This window comes from Diabrotica undecimpunctata, chromosome 11 (assembly GCF_040954645.1).
Source record: "Diabrotica undecimpunctata isolate CICGRU chromosome 11, icDiaUnde3, whole genome shotgun sequence".
NCBI lineage: Eukaryota > Metazoa > Arthropoda > Insecta > Coleoptera > Chrysomelidae > Diabrotica > Diabrotica undecimpunctata.
The window spans coordinates 12,840,711-12,863,322 of NC_092813.1; positions in this window are offsets into that span (position 1 = coordinate 12,840,711).

Here is a 22,612-nt window from a genome sequence, read left to right on the forward strand (position 1 = left end):
CATTGAACAAATCAAAGAAGGAGGAGGAACGTTAGTAAATATGTTAAAAAAGATGTTCAATACTTGTTTGACAAGAGGCGTAACCCCCTCCCAGTAGCAAAATGTCATAATATCCATAATGCACAAAAAAGGTAACATTTTAGACCTAAACAACTACAGACCTATTAGTTGGCTCTCCCGTACATACAAACTATTCATGAAGATAATAAAAAACGGCTTGTAAACAAACTGGATAGTTACCAACCTTGTGAACAGGCTGGGTTCCGCTCCAGATACGGAACAAATGATCATCTACAAGTCATAAAAATGCTAATAAAATAGTGTACAGAGTATAACAAGCCTATCTTTCTTATATTCGTAGATTATGAAAAGGCGTTTGATACTATAGATCATCATAAAATGCTTCGAGCATTGGCCGACTGCCGCATTGACTACCGATATATCGCCTTGATTAAAAGTATTTACGAAACTGGTACAGCAGCCTGTGTCCGCCTTCATGAAGATACCAAGAAGTTTCGAATAGAACGTGGAATTAGACAGGTTGATACTATCTCCCCTAAATTGTTTACAACTGTTCTTGAATATATGTTCAAGCAACTGGAACGAGAGGATAACAGGGAACTTAATATAAATGGGGAAGATCTGAACCACCTAAGATTTGCCGATGACATCGTTTTAATATCTGATAGAGTTGATAAAGCTACAAAAATGCACATGCTCTATAAAGTGTCAAAAACAAGTGATCTTAAAATTAACACCTTAAAGACAAAATTTATAACCAACCTTGTAGTCAGCGGTAAAATTATGATTGACAGAAATAGCATCGACCAAGTAATAGCTTACAAATATCTAGGGCATGAGATTCGCTTAGGCCGAGATAATCAGACAACTGGAATACAAAAAGGATAGGTCTCATATGGGCAGGTCTCTTATCCCAGTTTGTTTATAAAGATAGATTTTTAACCAGTGCGTTTTACCGGTTCTTACATATGGTGCAGAAACACTGACTCTGACAAAAAAAAACCAATAGATAAAATAAGAATTACACAACGCGCTATGGAAAGATCAATATTAGGTATTACCATCAGAGATAAAGTACCAAACCTAGAAATAAGAAGAAGAATAGGAGTCACAGACGCAATTGAAAAAATAGCCATGGCTAAATAGGCTTGCGATGGACATGTTGCCAGATTAACGGATAATAGATGGACCAGAAAGATTCTGGAATGGCGACCAAGGCAAGAAGCATATCGAAACAGAGGATGACCACCGACTAGATGGACGGATGATATCAAGCTCATCACCACAAACTGGATGCAAGAAGCTTAAGATAGAAATAGGTGAAAAATTTTACGGGGGGCCTACGTTCAGCAGTGAACAAATATAGGCTAATTGGTGATAATGATACTTTACGAAACAATGATATTCTTTGACCGGACCTTTTCACATATTTTGCCCTGAATAAAAGGTGGAACCTAAAATTTTCGTATATTTACGGTTTTCACTATTTCGGGTTGCTTTTTTTTAATTCTATTTTTAGCACAAATATAGTAAATTCATTTTTAACCGTTTTGGATAAAAAAATGTATTACTACCATAAAAATATTCATATTTACTACATTAAGCTTTTTACTTACAGTTTGGTTTATAAATAATCGTAATCCTTGGAATCCATTGAGTCTTCTAACTCATTGGCACCGACCCTTACTCTTACAGGTTAAATAGCATTTTCCCATATCCCATCCAACTTACACATTTTCTATTCTATTAAGACATTACAACAGCGTTCTCCCAATTTGTGGAATGTATGTTAGGCTATTGATTACGTCCAAAAAGAGTGCTAAAAGGAACTACAACGTTAAAGGGGTTTTATTGTTTCATATGTTCAATGGACCCCCAAATAAGAGAAAACAGAAGAGTGTTACCATGTAAAAGAGTGCGTTACTAAGTAAACTGGGATGCCTGAGATTACTTTCCTGTATTTATCACAGCCGGTCCTAAGCCCGGATAAAAATGGAGCGTTAATAGGCAATGTTAGCAACCTACCTATCTTAAAAAACGAATCAGTTCTCAAAGAACCGGTCAACAAGCCCCGGAAACAATACGGAACCAAATGACGACAAAAACGGCGCGAAAAGGACAACGAGAAAGGATATGGTAAGGATAGCATGTTGGAATAACAAATCATGGACAAGCAGAGAACAAGAAATAATTATGGAACTCAATACCTACGAAATCGATATATGCAGAATTTCAGAGATAAGAAAAAAGGTTAGGGAACTGTAAATATGCAAAATACATATTGATATACAACGCGAAAGAAAAGCGAGAATATGCAAGCTCAGGAACTGGTATACTCATCCACGAGAAATTTGAAAAATTATAGATGATGTACACTATTTTAATCACAGAATATTCACAATGACACCAAAAATGGAAAATAGTAACATACATTTAATATCTGTATTTATCATCCAGATATCAGTAAAACCGAAGAAGAATCTGAAGCCTTCGATAATACATTACAAGATCAGACGAATACAATTAATATACATGAAAAAATCATTGTATTAGGCGACTTAAACGCAAGAATAGGGAACGAAGTATTAGAAGGAATAAAACAACCTTTTAACGAAGAGACAATAAATCGAAATGGAGAAGCACTAATTAATTTCTGCGTCCAGAGCATATTGTAAGTAAGTAAAATACTTTTTCCGCATAAACCACAACACAAATTGACGTTTACAAATACCCAAGGACATAAATCTACTATAGATTATATAATAACGAGCAAGCAAATACACCCTAAACAAGTATTAGATATCAGAATATTAACATCATCTAATGTAGAATCAGTTTATATTATAATATTAGGGAAAATCTTATATAAAAATACCACTTAAGAGAAAATTACCCCCAAAATATATGGAAACAATAAATATTGAAACCTTAGAAGAAGGAACAACTAGATAGTTATATCAAAGACGACTCAAAGAAAAAATTTTAATAAAATGGCATATTAGAAGAAAATGGAGGAGATCAAAGATGGGAAACAATAAAAACGAACATAATAACGACTGCTAAAGAAAGCATGGGAACACTGAAGGTAAATATAAATGGTTGATTCACCAACGAAATTAAAACTTTAGCCTATGAAAAACGAAAAGCGTATATTCACTATCAAAGTAATAAGACACCCACAAATACGAAAACTAAAGAGGAAAAATTGGTCTAAATTCACAAAAGAAATGGAATGTAATTTATATGCTGCACACTAAAAGCTGTGGAAGATGGTGAAGGAAAGGAAAACAGCTATTACAGAGTATAACAATATTAATAAAATACAAGAAAAACAATGGAAAAAGTATATAGAATATACGAAAATGGTTGCGTTTTAATTTAATTTAAGTCTCTTACTACTCCCTGACACGTGTTTCTGGGTCTACCCGTCATCAGAGAGAGTTTGTAAGAAGACTCATACCAAATCAAAACGCACTGATTGTTGATGTATAGTGGAATATAAATATTCCCAGCATCGCTCTTAATGGCTTGATTAAGCGTGAGTATACAATTTACTTTAATTGCTATCGACACATTTAACTTCGTATATAGAATAGCTTTACAAGAACGGAGATAGACAGATCAGACCAGAAGACGATCTGGTAACAATAACAGAAGGAGAGGTGGTAAAGAAAATAGAAGGATTAAAAAACCAAAAGTCCCAGGTCCGAATACGAATGAACCAATAAAATATGGAGGAAGAGCATTAACAGAAAATATTACGAAACTATTCTAAAAGGTGTTTGGAATGAAATTCATATTAAAGGAATGGAAATTAAGTATAATGATTCCCATACACATAAAAGGGGCAAAAATGACCCATCTAACTTTTGAACTATTACGTTGCTTGACACCAGTTTGAAATTAAAATTGATTTAAATACTTGCTGGGAAACTAATTAAAAAGTATCAAATATGCGAAGAGCAATAAATATTTCGGTGTAACAGATCAACTGTCGATGCCGTATTCGTAATAAGATAAATAGGAGAGAAAGCTGTAGAATTTGTAGCATAATAATTTCTTTTAAAATGCAAATGTATATTATAAAAATTATACAGTACCCCTTGGGCAATATATAAATTTTGGTGTCTTTGTGTACACATTTAAAATCTCCAAGAAAGAATTAATTTATTTGTACGTGTTGGATTAAACACTGGAAATATTTCAAGGTTATTTCACGATTCGTAGGTCTAACGAATTTTAGCTGATTCCGTGGTATGTAGCAGGACGCGGGGGGAAAGTGCGACCTGCGTATCTGCGTTAGAGACCGAGGGAGGGTCAGGTTTGCAACTAAGTCTGTGTTGAACGGACGTGTAGCAGTTAAGATGGCCAAAACCAGAGAATTTGTGGAAATTTAGGGGAAATTTCTGTAATATGGCAGATTTAAAAAAGAGTAATCACTATTTTGATAAGAGAATAAGAGATTTGTGCCGTGTACCAGAGTATTGAAATTGGTTCCAGTGTTGTAACCGCTTATAGGGTGTGTCGCAATGTGCAGCTGATTTTGTTCCAATCTCACTTTATTTATCTCTGGTCGTCTTTCCAGACAAGTTAAAGCAGTCCTTTTTGTGTAGAAAAAATTCCAGTATAATTCCAGTATGATTCCAGTTTAACCCCAGAAGTGCCAGTGCATTGTTTTTTTTTGTGAAACCAAGGTAACCTTTTTTGATTTAAACTTAACTATATAACTAATATATAACTAAACTATAATAAATAATAAAAATAAAACGTTTTAATAATTAATATTGTAAATCTTAGGGTGTGGCTATGCTGTCATTTTAATTGTTCTCTGTTAAATTCAATGTTGACATATTACAGCTAGATTCATATTTTTGTGACATTAGCTTGTTTGGTTTTTAACAAAGGTTAATCTTTATGAATAGTTTTATTTAAAAAGATAATTCTTTACTTGTAATAATTTTTTATTTGCCACAGCTTATAGCCCAGTAACATTTGTAAGTTATGTAGCAATTCCCACTTGTAAACGAATAGGACACATGCAAGTTTTTTTTGTTATTTTTATATTTACTTTTATGACTATTATTCCAGTCTTTATGTATTATCTGTATTTGTAACTGTTTGTATTGAGACAGTAATAAATATTTAATTTATCTCTCTGAACAATTTTGTTTATTTTAGAAAAGTTTCCTAACCTTTTTTGTGTTTCTTATTTTAAGAAAGAAGAGCTTTTTTTTCCTTTTTCCAGCAAGATTAAAATTCTTCGAAGCGACGTCCTTATATCAAATAGATGGAGGTCTTTCTTGTTGTTTGTTTGTTAACCCTTTGGTCTAGGAGATTCATATAAGTATCCATTTGTTTCATTTTTTGTAGTTGCCCCAATCCGACCCCTTAACATTAACTTATCTACGACCCAGCTCTCCAAATAAGCCCTGAGTGCCGTTCGCACAGTATCGTTTATTTTGCTTGCCCTATCTCCACCCCAGTAACTTCTATCCCAATTTTTAAACCCCTATAATTATACCCTATGTGGTAGGCAAAATATTTACGTTACAAATTTAGCACTTTTGCATTCATGTGTTTTATCAACCTTATTGAAGCCCTCAATTGTAGTAAACTACAAGGTGTGTTTGCAACTTGACATCTTTTACACATATAGAATAAAACAGCCACTATAATAAAGATAGTAAATGATATTAACCCTGATCCTAAAATAAGAAGAAACATAGGAACCGAACTAACGGAGGAAGTCAACATTTAATCAGGTATAAGACGAGTGTGATAGCTTGAGCCAGTTATTGTTTAATCAACCTAATAGAAGAAGTAGAAAGACTATACTATGCAGATACGCAGTAATAATATCAAATAAAGGATATGGCCTACAACGCATGGTCCACGCTTTAAAAGCTAACGCAAAAAGTTTAACCTGAAAATGTCATCAATAAAACCCAAGTTCCTCATTAGTGCTGGGAAGTCAGTGAGATGCAATATTGTAGTAAACGAAGAAATAATAAAACAAATATCGAAATTCAACTATCTGGGAACGCAAATATCCTATTATGAAAACATCTCCGAAGGAACTCGCATACAAGCTAATAAATCAGCGTACGTGTAAGGATGTTTACGAGACGTGACATGGAGTAATAAGAACATGAGGATAAAAATAAAAACACGCATATATACTTGTGTACGACCAATATTAATCTATGCCATAAAAACAAGAGCATAAAAATCAATTAGAAAGAAAATCTTAAGAACAACAGCGATGAAAACACTAGCAGTTTTTTTACCTGCTATCACTAGGTGATAGCAGGTAAAACTTTAAGAAAAAAGAGACATGTGTCAAGTATATGATATCGTCAGATGTGGACGCCAAATAAGATGAGAATGGAACCAACAGATTAATAATAGAATGGGAGGAAAGAGACTTGCCCGAATAGTAAGAGATAGAAATCCAGAAGTTAAAAGACTACAAGGTAGACCACCGAAAAGATGGAGAGATAGCTGGCAGTTAACAACCAGCTGTTAACATACTGCTAAACCAGACCGGAAATAACTGGCCTTAATGACTAACATACGAATAAGAATTTTTTGCTTTTACGGCTATCTATTAATTTCTATTAAGTCCTAGAATATATTGTAATAGACTATTTTTAAGTAATGAAAATAATATTTTTTTTTATTTAGTAATGAATATACTTAAATGTCCAACAAAAAAGTTATGAGAAATTTAAAAAATACGCTTAAAAGCAAAAATCGGTAAAAATAAAAAACTTTGAAGAACCGTATCTTACGTCAAATTAGTTCTAGAGCCTTTTACTTTACTAAAGACCATTTTAAAGGTAATTGACTTTTATTTCTATTGAATGAACTATACCTAAAGTTAAGCAGAAACAAGTCATAGAACAATGTTTGCGAAAAAATAGGAAAAATGGCCCAAAAATAGAGTGAGTGGCAAAATTTTAAAAATCATTTCTAGAAGACTATAAATATTAAAGACTTATACCAAAAGAATTTTGAAAAAACAGGATACAAGTTTTTTTTATAAAGAAATACCTATACCCACGTAGAAAAAATTTATGGAAAATGGCTTGTTTTTGTGTTTTTTATGCATCGGTTTTTGAACATATTTTTGTCAAAAAAATTGTTTTTGACTTTGAAAGACGACATTTCGATAGAAAATCTAATTTGAACAACTTTTCTGTACATTTATAATTACGAAAAGTGAGTAGAATTCACCCAAATTCACCCTAGTGCATAGGGACTAATTCACCCCTTTCTTAAAAACGCAGTCCTTTAAATCCATACATAATCAATAGTTTATGTAATCTATACTGGTTTGTAACAGGAGCTGAATATAAATTAATTAAATTGGATTCAACTCGCAATGGTAAGGGGAAAATATTAAAACAGTAATACCATGAAGTGTAGCCATTGAGTAAACTGCATATTGACAATATCTGCCAAGATGTTTCTTAAATATTGTTATAAGTCATGCTTCGACCATATCATATCCTCTTTGAATGAAATACATTTTTCAAGTAGCCAGCTCAGCATGGTAGATTTTCTATAAGTCATCGTTAAAATGCATTTAACAAGGCGGCTGTGATAAGATGTATTATTTACTACTATGACAGAGTTACTATTTACACACTGTAAAATATTCTCGAACCACTTCACGAAGCATATGGAGTTCATGTCTTCATAATATAAAATATAATATAAAAATAAGGGCACCATCCTGCAGAAAATCAAATCGCTGCCATTATGGGTGATAATTAGACGGGTATACTTCATTCACAATTATAAGAACTGACTTATGCAGAATTCGAAGAAGTCGAAGCCATAAAGGGATTTGCCTCTTCAGGTAAATAGTAAAAAGGGCCGGCTTAACGAATTTTATATTTTATTTGTCATTTACATTACATATTTAATTTAAATAAATATCTAGATAATTAAGGGAAAAAGTATATAAACTGATGGAGTATTAGAATTAATTAATTATTATATTTTCTGTCTCGATTCTTTATTAAATATATTAAATATATCCAAATTTTGAAAGTCATAAACAATTTTTGTTTTGTTAAAAAAATTGCAAGTGAAAAAATAAAATGGTGAAGTGAAAATTAAAATGAATTAATGTAGATATATACATATAGCTAAATATGATTATATTTTATACTTCATGTAAGGAAAGAAGTGTTTTAATTGTTAGTAAGGTATAAAGTATGTCTGAAAAAGTTGGCAACAAATGGGAAATTTCTTTATTATTAATTTCATGAAAAAAACTATTCTTCATAAACATTTCTGCATTTCATAGAAATCAATAATTAAATTTATAAAAGTTTCAGTGGTATACACCGAAAATAAAAAATATTGATTTATGCTTAAAAGTGAAGTGCTTTTAAATTTAGGTGCAGCATAAAATGTTATTCTAATTTGGTTGTAGGATATAAAAATTATTTTTAAATTTAGATTTATGGCCTTTTAATGATGTATCAGTAGGTACATTAATTTTTAATTTTATTTCTAATTTACCTTATTCAATATACAAAATCAACAAATGCAAAAGTATTTTTTTATTTACTTTTTACTTTAAATGTATTATTTAATTATTAGAAGGCCATGAGTCTAAACTTGGACATAATTTTTAATAGCTACAAACATTTTAAAATTACATTTTCTAGCATATCTAAATTTAAAATCACTTTCCTCTTCAGTATTAATTAATAATTTTGATTTTTCCTATCTACCACTTAATATTTTATAAGATTATTTGTTAATGATTTCTATGTGATGCATAACCTCTAATGAAGAATAATTTTTTTTCGTAAAATTATTAATAAAGAATATTTCCCATTTTTTGCCAACTTTTTCAGACATGAAACGGAAAACTTAAACATAACAAGTCAACATGAATAAATATGAACCTTTTAAAACGAGTAAATCGGTACTCACCGAAGGGACCTCAGACGTTCAGATACAATTAGCGTCTCTTTGTAAAGACAATGAAGTCGATGGGACCTCAGATGTTCAGATACAATTAGCGTCTCTTTGTAAAGTCAATGAAGTCGACTTTACTAAAGTAACAAGACATTTACTTAACACAGACACTACACAGTACTCCCCTGAGTTAGTGATAAGTTATAGTCTAAAAAAATCATTATGAAATTGACTGGCCAGTGTGAAAACTAGTGCCAATAAAACACAAAACACACACAAAACATTTTCTTCGTTGAGACTTAAAATAATGATTAATAACAATAATTATGGGAAATTTGTATGTTTATAAAAAGAGTTTTTTGACATTATGCTTGAATGATAATATTTGATATGATTATATATACCTATATACAGTAGTGCTATGCTTGGCTATTATGCCGGTCCTGGCAGCTTTGGTAGCTGTGATAATTATACAACAATAGAGTATTTACAAGGGATTATTCAGTTTTACAGCTGTTATTAAAATAACTTTTATAATGAGACACTAAATTTCTGGATACAGTATACACCTAAACTCATCACAAATTAGCATATACCCTTGTACATAGTACAAACTCATCACCGTCATAAAACTAGGGATTTTAAAAAAGACCCCTAGAGATTGGTAAACTCATCACTGACCTACCTGCACCCAGTGGCAGTTATAGACCATAAATCCCTTGCAAACCGCTATGTCCTTGTTGATTTAACATTTATAGTAAACTGCTTATTGATTACGTTTTGAGCTAATGCGGACGAAAAATAATAGTTAGCAACAATTTCAAATTTCAATTGCTAAAGACTCTAAAATCAAATTGCCTTTCCAAAATATCATACAACTGGTGAATAGATTTTATACCGTTTTTTAGATATTTCGCACTGGCGGTGGATCATTCTGATCAAACAGAAAAAAATCAGCTTAATTAAGTTCTTTAAGTCAACTGTACAAGATGTTTCTTGTAGACAAGGCATAATATTACTTTGTTGCTTTAAGTACATCACTCTTTCTGATATTACATTTTTAGATTTATGATTAACGTGTTAAAGTCGCATTGTTACAGTTATAGATTTTAGGTAGATCATTCCAAAACATTGAATATCTCAAAAAGCATGCCAGATATTACGTTCACTTTTGTGTGACGCAAAAAATTTTTGGTTTTTTTTATGACAGTTTTACATCAGTCACCATTTAATATTAAGTTTGATTGTTGGTTAAATTTTCTGGATTTTAATTGGAATAAGAATAAAAAAATTAATATTTACAAAACTGTTAGATAAAAACCAAAGTATGTATATCAAATATGTATATTACTTACGCATTATCCATTTGAGAAACGTACGGTAATAAAAGCAAGTGCAAATGAGTGTAATATTGAAGATGGTGGTCTATTAAAAACATTCTAAATCATGCGACATACAACATCTTACATACCCAAAAATAATTTGTGGTGATAGACCACTTAATTCTAGAGAACTTCTCTATTTTTCTTAGTTGATACAACCTCCATGTTTCGTGAATGGTGGTAGAATGAAACACGCTGCATATTTAGAAGTTTAAATCTAAAGGCAAATGTATGTCAATATTGTTCGTTTTTCTGGCTAAATATTTTTGATAAAAATTTAAAATGCCAGAATTGGAAAATCATTTAGTATAAATAACCAATTTCTGTGTAGAATTGCAATTGTAGTCTTATGATAAGTTTTGCAATACCAGCTGAAGATCCAAATATTCTTTTGACAACCATAAATGGATTTTAAAACTAAAGAAGATTTTATTTTTTTAAACAACAGAAGAATCTAAATAAGGACCGCGATAAATGTTTTGTGTTTCATAACGATTCGCAACTTTACGTTACTTGTCGAAAGCAGAGACACTTTACATAGGTACATTTAAATATGCTACAAAATTTTTCTTGAAATTATTTACCGTTCATAGCCTATTAAATAGGCATTACATGTCTCTTATATTCTGTGTTCTTCCCGACAAATGCATAGAAACCTACGTCACGGTCTTAACTCAATTAATTCATTGCTCCGAAGAAGTTGGTGTCGTAAGTCCATCAAGACTTAAAGACTTATGGCTGATTTGAAATTTCGATTCAGAAGGCCATAATTGCCGTTCGGCCATCTGCGAGGCGAATTGGGTGTTTATTTCACTTGACTTCAAATTGGTTTTGCAAAATCCAAAAACTTGGTTCGGTAACCACTTACAAGAGGAGAGATTCCAACGGCAAGTGACTTTACTACTTATTTGGCTTGCAATTTTTGGACCCAGAACGAGTAGGCGATTGTTTTTTCAGCGATTTCATGAGGATATCAATAACCTGTCTTCATTTATGAAAATGGCCGATTATATGGTAGAGAACTACATAAGTAATGAGTCTCTTTTCCCTCTAACTGTTTGGGCATCCCAGTCTAGCTGTATACATTTCACCACAAATCCATGCGAATGCTTTTATTCCCATTTTTCCAGCTGTTTTTAATAGATATTTTCATTATAAAGTTCACTATCGAAAATCTATGCAACTGATTTTTCAAATCTCAAAACCGTTTAGATTGGCAGATACGTCTAATAGGTCACACCGTAAGAAAGCCGATATTAATATATATTTTAAAGCAATTTGCTTCAAATAATTTCTGAATTTAATAAATAACCACATAAACGAGAAGTGTAACGGGTAACAGGCAATCTGCCCCTTAGAAACCAGCGCCTTGGGGCAAAAATGCTGGTGATGAGTTTACCTACCTGCGGTGATAAGTTTACCTATCTCCAAAGGATGCCGATGATCAGTTTACTATATCTCGGTGGGTCTAATAATTTTATAGAGGACTATAAAGTGATGAGATCGTACACGTCCAATTATACGCTGGTCCTTACCTGACGGTGCTGGCAATCCTATTCATAAAACTTCAATAAATGCTTACCGTACATTTGTTACCGTTGTTTTTTGCCAAACTTTGATATATGTAGACCTGGAGATAACCCCAGTCCAATCAAGGCAATTAATTTTTCGTTTTGTTGCATGATATTTCTGAATTGAGCGTAAATAATTACGTCACACTGACATAATTTTCTCCTTATCTGTCAAAATTGCATTCCGAGATTGTTTCTATAACTAAAGTTAAGATCTTGTAATGGTTTTACTGAAAACAGATTTAGGAGCTGTATATTAATAAACTGTTACAGCAGTCATGCAGCGCTAATACAATATAAAAAAGTAGATCAAGTGAATGCTGATCAGCCCCACAGACTGAACAGCCGTTCAGGCAAAACGCCCTTCAGGCACCTAATACGCTTCAGGTAGGTCAAAAGGACCAAGCTCGCGGAACCTGAACATCGAAGTCACGTACCGACAAGCGTGGGCTCCCTTGAGCAGACCTTCGGGCCCTTAGCCGACGACGAGAAGAAAAACTATTTTGCCAATTTGTCGGCTAAGTGACCGAGCACACGCAATCCAGGCTAAGCGTCACCGAGTCACCGAACACATATTTTGAGATACAATTCCAAAGTCATGTAAAATTAACTTTAGTTATTCATTGGGAGAAAAGCTCTTCTTCTGCTTCTTAGAGTGCCGTCTCCCTACGGAGGTTGGCAATCACAACGACTATTTTTATTTTAGAACTTGCTGCTCTAAACAAATCAATTGATCTGTATTGATATTAATTATGTAGAATTTTCAGCCAAGAATGCTGCCTTAGGTCAACAGATCTTGTTCTTTGAATCTTTTCCTGTGTTATGATGCAGGGAAAAATTCTTGTATCATAATACTCTCAAAATTTCATATTTTCGTTCCCTCATCACGTGGTCTAGGTATTCCAGTTTTCTTGTTTCTAGCTCTTCTAGCTACCCATAAAATCGGTTAACTGAACCACTTAAAGTAAAATAGAGGATTTTCCTTACCGAAGGCATCCAAAGTAACTTTTAGTTCAAAGCCTTCCCATTCGTTATCTCCTGCGATGGGGAGGGGTGGTTGGTTATGGATTGGGTCACTCGGGGCTGGAGTTTTACAAAAATTGTCGTGTATGTGTATTTGTATGTGTGTGTATGTGTGTTTAGTGTATATGAGTGTGGAAGCTCTATTTTCAAAGAAAAATAGTTTATAATTACGTTGAGGATATTTTTTTGGCTTCATGCAACTTAATAGGTTTTCGTTCATGCTGATTTGTCGCTATGAAGTTTTTTTTCGCGCACACTACGTTTAACTATTGACACTGATACTTCCGGTAAAAAGAACAGCGACTAACAGCTTCTGTTGAAGGAAGTGTTTTTTATCTATCATGTACCTTTCAGATCATTGGTTTTTTCTCTTTTGAGAGAGGTCTATGACGTGGATGTCGTGTACTTGTACCATTTGTTACATTTATTTTTATTCTAGAAAATATTGATCGTATATATATTTTGTCTTAATTTATAATAAAAAACTAATTAACACAGTGACTACGAAAACTATCGAGACGAAGTAATTGGACATACATTTAACAGCCGAAACTATAACACCCATAAGTTAAACATTGATTGCAATGGAGTCCGTATGTTTTAAATAATATTTTTGCCTATTGATTTTTTACCTAATATATAATTCGCACTAAGATAATACGTAATACCAGATCATTTAATTTTTAACTCTCAACAAAAATGTAATTATAATGAAAAGTATGAATTCTATAGTTATACAATCATCAGAGATGTTGGCCGTCGCAGTACATATTTCCTTGTCGATAAAAGTTTAAATAACATATATATATATATATATATATATATATATATATATATATATATATATATATATATATATATATGTATATATGTATAGATACATATATATATATATATATATATATATATATATATATATGTATATATATATATATATATATATATATATATATATATATATATATATATATATATATATATATATATATTTTCCAATGGTATGTGTGTATTTAAGAAGTTAATTCAGATAAAATCTTTGACCGTAGGAAGTAATGTATATATACTCTTATAATAGTTAGGCAAAACTTTTTTAATTAAGAAATCCACAACATGACAAAGGTGATCACAATGAAAGTAATTTCAATTCAATTCTAAAACAATAATGAAATAAGGACGCCGCTAAAATTGCGAAATTTTCAAACTGTTGGCAGTTCTATAATCGGTTCTTAATGGTGAATCACCCTCTTTACTTTCTTGTTAGAGTATAGACAATAGTCTTCTGTATAACAATGGGTAATAAAATAAAACAGTTAGCACTTATTGGTTTAATCGTTCTAACAGTTAAGATACAATAACAAATACTTTTGGAAATACTTTGACACGATTAACATCGACAGCCAGAATGTTAGGAATCAACAATTCGTTATCGGAAAGGAACAGCAACAATCAAAATTATTTTCAGGAAAAGTTAAGATTATAAAAGGTATTCATCAGGATTTTACCTGTTCCAAGTGAATTTGGCCCATAATGCGTATTATTTTTTTAAGATATGACAAGATCCTAAAGAAAGCATTCAAAGCGATTTAGACTAGTAACAGCCGAATGAGCAGGATAATTATTGTTAACTAAAAGATAACTATCTTATTTTTATCGCTTTTAATTCAGCGACCCAGTATTGTAATATCTTTCAAAAATTTTCGAAGTCGTCCCTGACTTGTTTTCATTATGTTACCGGCAGTAAGCATTACGTTTTTAAAGCCTCTTAGTTTTCTAGGTTTCCCAATAACTATAAGCTGGCATTTATAGAATACTGTCATATTTGCTTCAACCTCAATCATAAGTCTCAGACATTTTTTCTTCAGAACAATTTTCTTCTTCGAACGTAAAGTCCTATCTGGTGTCATATTGCAAAAAAGTCGAGATTCATCTGCCTTAAAAATGACATCTAGTTCGTAGCCTAATTTTAGTGTCGGCCATTTTTGCGCCATCCATTCTTCTAAAGCACTTTTATTAACATTGCTTTACCACTATTTTTTCCGCCGACAGTAGTACTAGGTCAGTCAAAATAAAAAAATTGTAGTGTATTAGGTTTCAAATTAGGAAGTTTTCGAGATCAAATTATTTTAAGCGAACAAAAAAAGTATTAATTTGTTCATAAAAGGATCGGTTTAGTTTTACGGAATAATTGTTTAAACATTGACTAAAACATTAAAATTACCAAAAATTATTTTGTAAGTAAGATCCATCAAAAAGGTGATCCCAATAGAAGGCTTTACTTTTTTTAAAAGGTTTTGAAAACATCTTTTTAGATTTTCTTAATAAAATTTTTTATATAATTTATTTAAATAATTGAAAAAACCAGTGAAATTAAAATGGGTATGAGGATAAAGAAGAATGGATAAATCTTTTCAAAATTTGTTTCACAAGTTGGCTTTCGATATCGTGAAGAATAAATAAATTGATGAAAATGCTGTTTTTATAGTTATATCTCAGGTTTCTATACGGACTAATTGTTTTTGAATAAAAAAAATGTCAATTCCCTCCCTCCCCCCCCCCCCCAAATAGTTGCTGTCAATTTTTCAATTTATTTGTAAGGTTTTTGGTTTATAACTTTGCAAGGAATAAATATTTTTTAATTCTGATTTGAAATTCGTTTTGCTGGGATTTTTTTACCAATTCAAAAATTGAAAGTTTTTGTAGAACCATTTTTAACCGAGATCTCTTTTTTAAATTCAATATTTGTTAACTATATATTAACGTTAAGACTTTAAAATATTTTACCATGGAAAAAGGAATATGGAATATGAATAATAGTTTAGAGGTTAGGGCGTTCCCTGTAAGCAACGCGAAGTTGCGGCCTTGCCTGAGCCTTGCCTGATATTTGTAACTCTCAACGTTGGAAGTATGACAGGTAAAGAATGAGATAGAGCAGAATGATTGATGTACTTTGTGTGCAGGAAACTCGTTGTAAAGGTAATAAATCGAGAGATCTTGGAGATGGGTGCAAGTTAATATATTATAGTTCGAACAGTCACGGCAAAAATGGCGTAGGTATTATTTTGACCAACAAATGAAAAGAACAACTTGTAAGGGTAAACAAAAAAGAAGCTTTAGAATAAGAAGTGTCTGATGGAATACAGACAATACCACTGTGATCATCTTATGTGCAAAAGCCCCACAGTTAGGGTGTGGGGAACAGGAAAAAGAAGAATTTTGGTGGGCCCTTGATTGCTAGATGTTCAAGATTCCTGTAGACGGAAAGTATTGTATTGGAGGTGATTTGAATGGACATATTGGTAGAGAAAGAGCAGAAATACAAGGAGTTCATGGAGGTTTGGTAATGGAAATAAGAAATATTGAAGAAAATAGTGTGTTTGACTTTGCAGTGGCATGCGATTTGGCTGTTATTAATACGTTCTTTATGAACACTGGAGACCAGTGTGTTACCTATAGTAGCAGGGAAAAGAAAAGATTGATACATTTTATGCTGTGTAAAAGAAGTCAGCTAAAAGAGTACCAAGTGTAAAGTGATAAAGGGTGAGTTTGTAGCTAGTCAACACCGGCCGGTGATAGTAGATACGGAGATAAAGGTGAGGCAGAAAGAAAAGCAAGTAGAACACCAGAAAGTAAAGTGGTGGAAGTTAAAGGATAAAGATCTGGCAATGGTCTTTAAGACCAGAGTGCTGAAAGAGCTTAAGGAAAAAGATACGGTAAATGGCTGGTGAAACGCCAATAGTCCAAGTTTTGGTAGGAGTAGGAGAGGAAGTCTTAGGAAAAACAACTGGTAAAGGGCCTCCTAGAGACAGGAGGTGAAACGATGAAATGCAACAGAAAGTTATAGCGAAGAGAAAGACTAGAAAGAGGTATGACAGATCTAAAAAAGAAGAAGATAAGTATATATACAAGGTAGCAAAGAGGGAAGCAAAGTGGGCTGAAAGATCGTATGCACAGCTGTATAAAGAGTTGGAAACATCCGAGGTGAAGTAAGGGTTATACAGCATTTCAAAAGTAAGGGATAAGTCAGCAAAGGACTTGACCCACGTGCAGCAAATTAAGAGTGCGAATAAAAGAGTATTAAGAACTGATACTAAAATAAAGCAAAGATGGTATGAGTACTACAGAAAATTGCTAAATAAAAAATACTAAAGGAGAGACCGAGGATGGGGGATCCCAAATGGGAATGTAATACCGCGGATAGTGAGAGATAAAGTTATCAAGTCGTTAAATAGGATAAATAATGGTGAGCCAGTAGAACCTGATGGAATACCTGTGGAGATTGTGGCAAATGATGAGTAGAATAAATGAGGAAGAAATGACGCCCAATTTATGGAGAGAGAGTGTGATAGTAGTATTATATAAAGATAGGGGGGACATTCAGGATTGTAATAACTGCAGAGGGATAAAGTTGAAAACATGATGAAAATTTGGGAGAGAACACATAAAACCAAAACAGTTTGGTTTTATGCTAGGTAAAAGGACAACAGATGCTTTGTTTTCTTCGTGAGAGTTGACAGAGAAATACATCAAAAAGAAAAGAAAGATACATTTGATATTTATAGATCTTGAGAAGGCGTACGACACAGTTCCTAGACACGTGCTATGCAGATGTATAAGAGACAAATGGTTTCCTGAGAAGTGCGTAAGGCTTGTGAAAAATATGTGTAAGGCAACCTATACCAACGTAAGGATCGGTATAGGATTTATCGAAAGTTGTCGAGTGACGGTTGGTTTGCATCAAGGCTTTTCACTGAGTCTTTACTTGTTTCATCTTATTATGGATGTACTGACAGAGAAAGTAAGGAAGGAGGATACTTGGTCAATGCTCTTTGCTGATGATATCGCGTTAGTAGAGAAGAGTAAATAAATATTGGAGGGGAAGTTGAAACTGAAAATTTTGGAGAAGGGATATTGAAGAAGAAAGGTTAGCAGGTCGAAAACGGATTATATGTAGCTGGGAGGAAGAAGAATAGTTGAAGACATAGAATTGATTGGAGAAAAACTAGAACAAGCAGGAGAATTTAAATACCTTGGCTCCTACATAACGGAAAATGGGATACTAGATTGAGAAATTTCCCACAGGATACAGCGAATGAGCGGGGTGATTTTGTGATCGAAAATTCAAAAAAAGGCTAAAAGGAAAGATATACAAGAGTGTGGTGAGACCTGTGTTGGTGTACGGCAGTGAAGTGTAGACAGTAAAAGATGGAATTAGCTGAAATAAAAATGTTACTGTGGATGTTGGGTAGGACTAAAAGGGACAGGATCAGAAACGACTTGATTAGGGAAAGAGATGGGGTGACTACAGTCTCAAAAAAGATTAAATAACAAAATCTGCAATTGTTTGGTCATGTCAGAAAAAGAAATTAAAACTATGTGGAATGAAGAATAGAGCTGTTAAAAAATTATGTAAAGAGAGGTAGAAAAAAACCGAGGAGAAAATGGAAGGCAGAGGACTTAAGAGAAAACGGTTTAGGTAAAGAAAACCGAATGGACAGAAGTGAGTGGCGACGAAGAGTAAGGAACAGTGACCCGTGAAAAGGGAAAAGCTGAAGAAGAAGAAGAAAAACATTAACATTTTAAACTCAGGTAATAAATCACTCGATCCTTTAAGTTACCAATTGGCATTGCAGATATAAAAATAGTTGATTTTTTAACGTTAAATAACGATTTAAAAGTGTCTTAAAAAAGGAATATTTAATCTTGAAAGTAGTGGGGGGAATAAGCTGAGAAGTTGCAAAAATTAAAATAAAGACTTCGAAAGCGCTTAAAAATTTTATGCATCTCCGGTAATAATGAATCAATTTCGATGTTTTTTTTAAATCGAGGTAGCGCTTAAAAATAATAACAACTAAGCAGTGTCTTTTGCAATGAATTCATGAATCAAAAAATCATGAATTTGTTTAAATTCTCTTGAATTTTATCTTTCATCATTTCATCTCATTTTTTCTTTTCTTTTTTATTTATTTATTTTTTAAAGATTATTTTAAAAATGGTTTAATATTAACAATTAAAAATAACTAAACTTTTAAAATAATGTTTTTTGAAAACGATTTCCGACGTCGAAATTAAAACATCAGAAACCTAAAATGTATTTTTTATTACAATAAAATTGTTGTTTCCTCCCTTATCAATAGTTTTTAACTTAATTACCTTAATTATTTATTATTATTATATAATATAAGAATTAAAATAACAACGGAAATAAAAATTAACTTATAAATTTAATATTTTAGTATTTTGGCGCGGCGGTTCACGAAGTCACTACAATGTTCATTATCGTCAGCAAAGTATTATTCTTAGCTCGGAAAAATAAGATTTCTCTCGGAAATGTAATAGATCTAGGTATTTACAAATTTTTTAGTTTTTATAGGCATATTATATAAATAAAACCTATACGTTTTCTGCTAAGATTTCTGCGTTTTTTTAATTATTGATAACTTGTGTAAAAAATGCCATGTTTTCAATTTTTTGCTTCCTATTAAAAAGCTTAATGCTCAACCCTTAACTACTGACGTGGATGTTTCAGGACGTAGACTCTGACATGCGGTATGTCATACCGTTGCCTATTCTCCTTTGTTTTTAATATGAATTTATCTTATATCACTGTATTTGTTTTTTATATCAACTACGGAATGATTCTTCACATTGCTGTAGCATAATATACTGCTACAAGTAAAATAAACTTTACTTTTTCAAGAATATTATGAATGCATGCATAATATTTAAAAAAATGGTAGACGTTACTACAAAATCGTTTATAAACTAAATTACAAGCAAAATTGATTACTTGTGACTAACAAATGGTAAAATAATGTCAAAAGAAACGGATTAATGATTTAAATTTAACGAGAAACTAAAATACAAGATTCTGACAATAACCAAAAATTACAATAAAATAACTAGTCATTTTGCGCGCAAGGTCCGCAATTTTTCTTTGTACACTGTAAGCACACTGGTTTTCCACAAGAAAAGCACACATAAAAAGTCTTTCGCTTTAATGCACTTGGGCATAAGTAACACGTCTTCTTTTTCTCAAGCCTTTCTTCAAAATCTGCTTCTTTTTGGCGTTTTTGTCCTAGTATTCGTTCAATACCACATAATAATTCTCTCGGGATTCTGGGATTTTCGAGTCTTCTTTGTAGATGAGGTAAAACTAATTGTTTCACCACTCCTTTGTGTAGTTTAGCCTTTCCATATTATCTTCTTGTAGTGATTGGTACACAACATGCGAATTAACAGTAGCTATATCAATGATGCGGTAAAAAATAGTAAGTGGTCATCGGCGAGAACGACGTTTTACAGAATATTTGGCACACTTGGCATCTAAAGTATCGACACCTCCTTTCGTACGATTATAATGAGCTATAATTACTGGTTTTCCAGTAATCTGATTTGTGCCTATTGAATGGTGCATTGAAGAAATAAGTAAAACAGCCCTCGATTTTTTTGGCACATGGGAAATTAGGGATAAACTTTTCGTAAATCCGTAAGTAGTTGAATTTACTTGCCTACATCGGTGTGGCTGGAATTCCGGAGGGATTTCCCGTTTATTTTTCTTGAGGGTTCCCACATACGTTAACTTCTTTACTTCTAACTGCTTTACTAATTCTATAGAACTAAACCAATTATCAGCTGTGATATTACGGTTAGTTCGATAAATAGGTTTAGCAAGCCGAAGAACAGATTGAGGTGGTTTATTCATCTTCTTTTCTTCTTTAGATAACCCAGTTCCGTCAGTGTCCTTGCCTTCATATATATAGGCATTGTATAAGTAACTTGTTCGTGCATCAGTCAGGCACATTATTTTAATGCCATATTTCACAGGCTTATTAGGCATATACATTTTAAACCTACACCTTCCCCTAAAGCCGACCAACATTTCATCAATACAAACACATGTGCCTACGGAATACAGTTTTTGACAATTTGATATCAATATATTAAATATGTTACTAATGGCTGCTGTTGGATCTATCTTTTTTCTTTCTTCTCTATCCAGAGGGTTATCAAAACGTAAACATTTTAGAAATATTGCAAATCTTTCTTTTGACATAACATATCTGAATATATCTCTACCAGTGCCATCTGCAGCAAATATAGAATTTATATCTTCGTCATTGGATTTGAAAGCTGATGAGTATAAAAGCAATCCCAAAAAGGCTTTTAGTTCTATTTCATCAATTTCATTTAGTTCTGGTCTATTCATTCTTTTATAGTTTTCACGACTTGCACGTAATTTATTATTTGTCTATTTACGTATTTCTTGTATTATATCCTCAGAAATAAGAAAATAAAAAAATAATGAAGTTTCGTTTCTTACATCTCTGGACCTCACAGCTGGTACTTTTGTTACAAGGTTGTGTAACGAAGTTCTTACATTTTTCGAGGGTGCTGTAGTAGACCACTTAAAACGATTGTTGCCATAAAAATATGACTTACCATAATCATTTAAATGATATTCGTCTTCAGAACTTTCCGACTGTTCACTTTCGGTGTCGTGTGAACTTTCAATACATACTTCTTCGCTTGCATCGTCAACATCACTATCACTAAAATATTCTAAATCACCAGGTACTTCGTCAGCCCATTGAGATAAAACAGCCTTAAAATCATCATCTGAAAGCTTTACAGTTTTGCGGCTAAATTTAGAACAACTGGATGAACTTGCTGCCATACTAACAGCAAAAGAATACACTACACTGCTTTTAACTATAGAAACGTAAATACTGACATGCGGTACTTGATACCGAAAGAAAACTTTATGTCAACGTAGCTCAAAGACTAAACGTGTACTAAAACTGCAGCAGTTGAGAGCAGGTACAATTAAACCTCACTTCAAGGTACACAGATGGTGTTCTAAGAATCTTTTATAAAACACGTTTTACAACAAAATATATTTTCGGCTTGGTATGGCATACCGCATGTCAGTGGTTAAGGGTTAAGGTAAAATTATAAAAAAATATCATTTATGACCTAAAAAGGTTTAAAATAGCTATTACTAAAACTTATAAGATTAATTTGTTGCTTTAAAAACTGCAAATCGACGTAAAATCGTTAATTGCTTTCTATAGTAATCGTTACGAATACTAAAAAGTCAACCTAGTAATTGTTATTATATCCAAAGTTGTGTATTTTGACCCTTAACAAACGCTAAAATTTCAGCAAAATTTTTTTTGCAATAGCATTAGTTAGAAAATATTAAATATACGGTAATTATACGCATTCCAAATGAAACTTTAAGAGTTAATAAACTATCCATATGTATCAAAAATTTGAAAAAAAATTTTTACAACCCAAAACTCTTCCGCAAAATTAAAAAAATTCGTCTTTTTTACTTCTAAAACCTGAAAAAATAATAAAATAAATAATATTTAGACGTTGCGATCTAGGGAAACTCTGTCAACAGATGATCAACAGAAGTTACCATGAACATTGTAAAGTGAATTTTGTTTTTTGCATCTTTGTAAAAATTGCTGTCATTAGCTCAAATTTTGTACAATAATTTCTATATTATCTTTATATTAAACAATTTTTTAAAAAATAACTCTTAAACATTTTTGTGCCCCTTTAAATAATACTACAAACAGAACACCAAATGTGCGAGAAATAATACTACATAGTAAAAAACAGAGATATAAATTGCACCTTTTATTCCAACCCAATATTAAAAAAAAT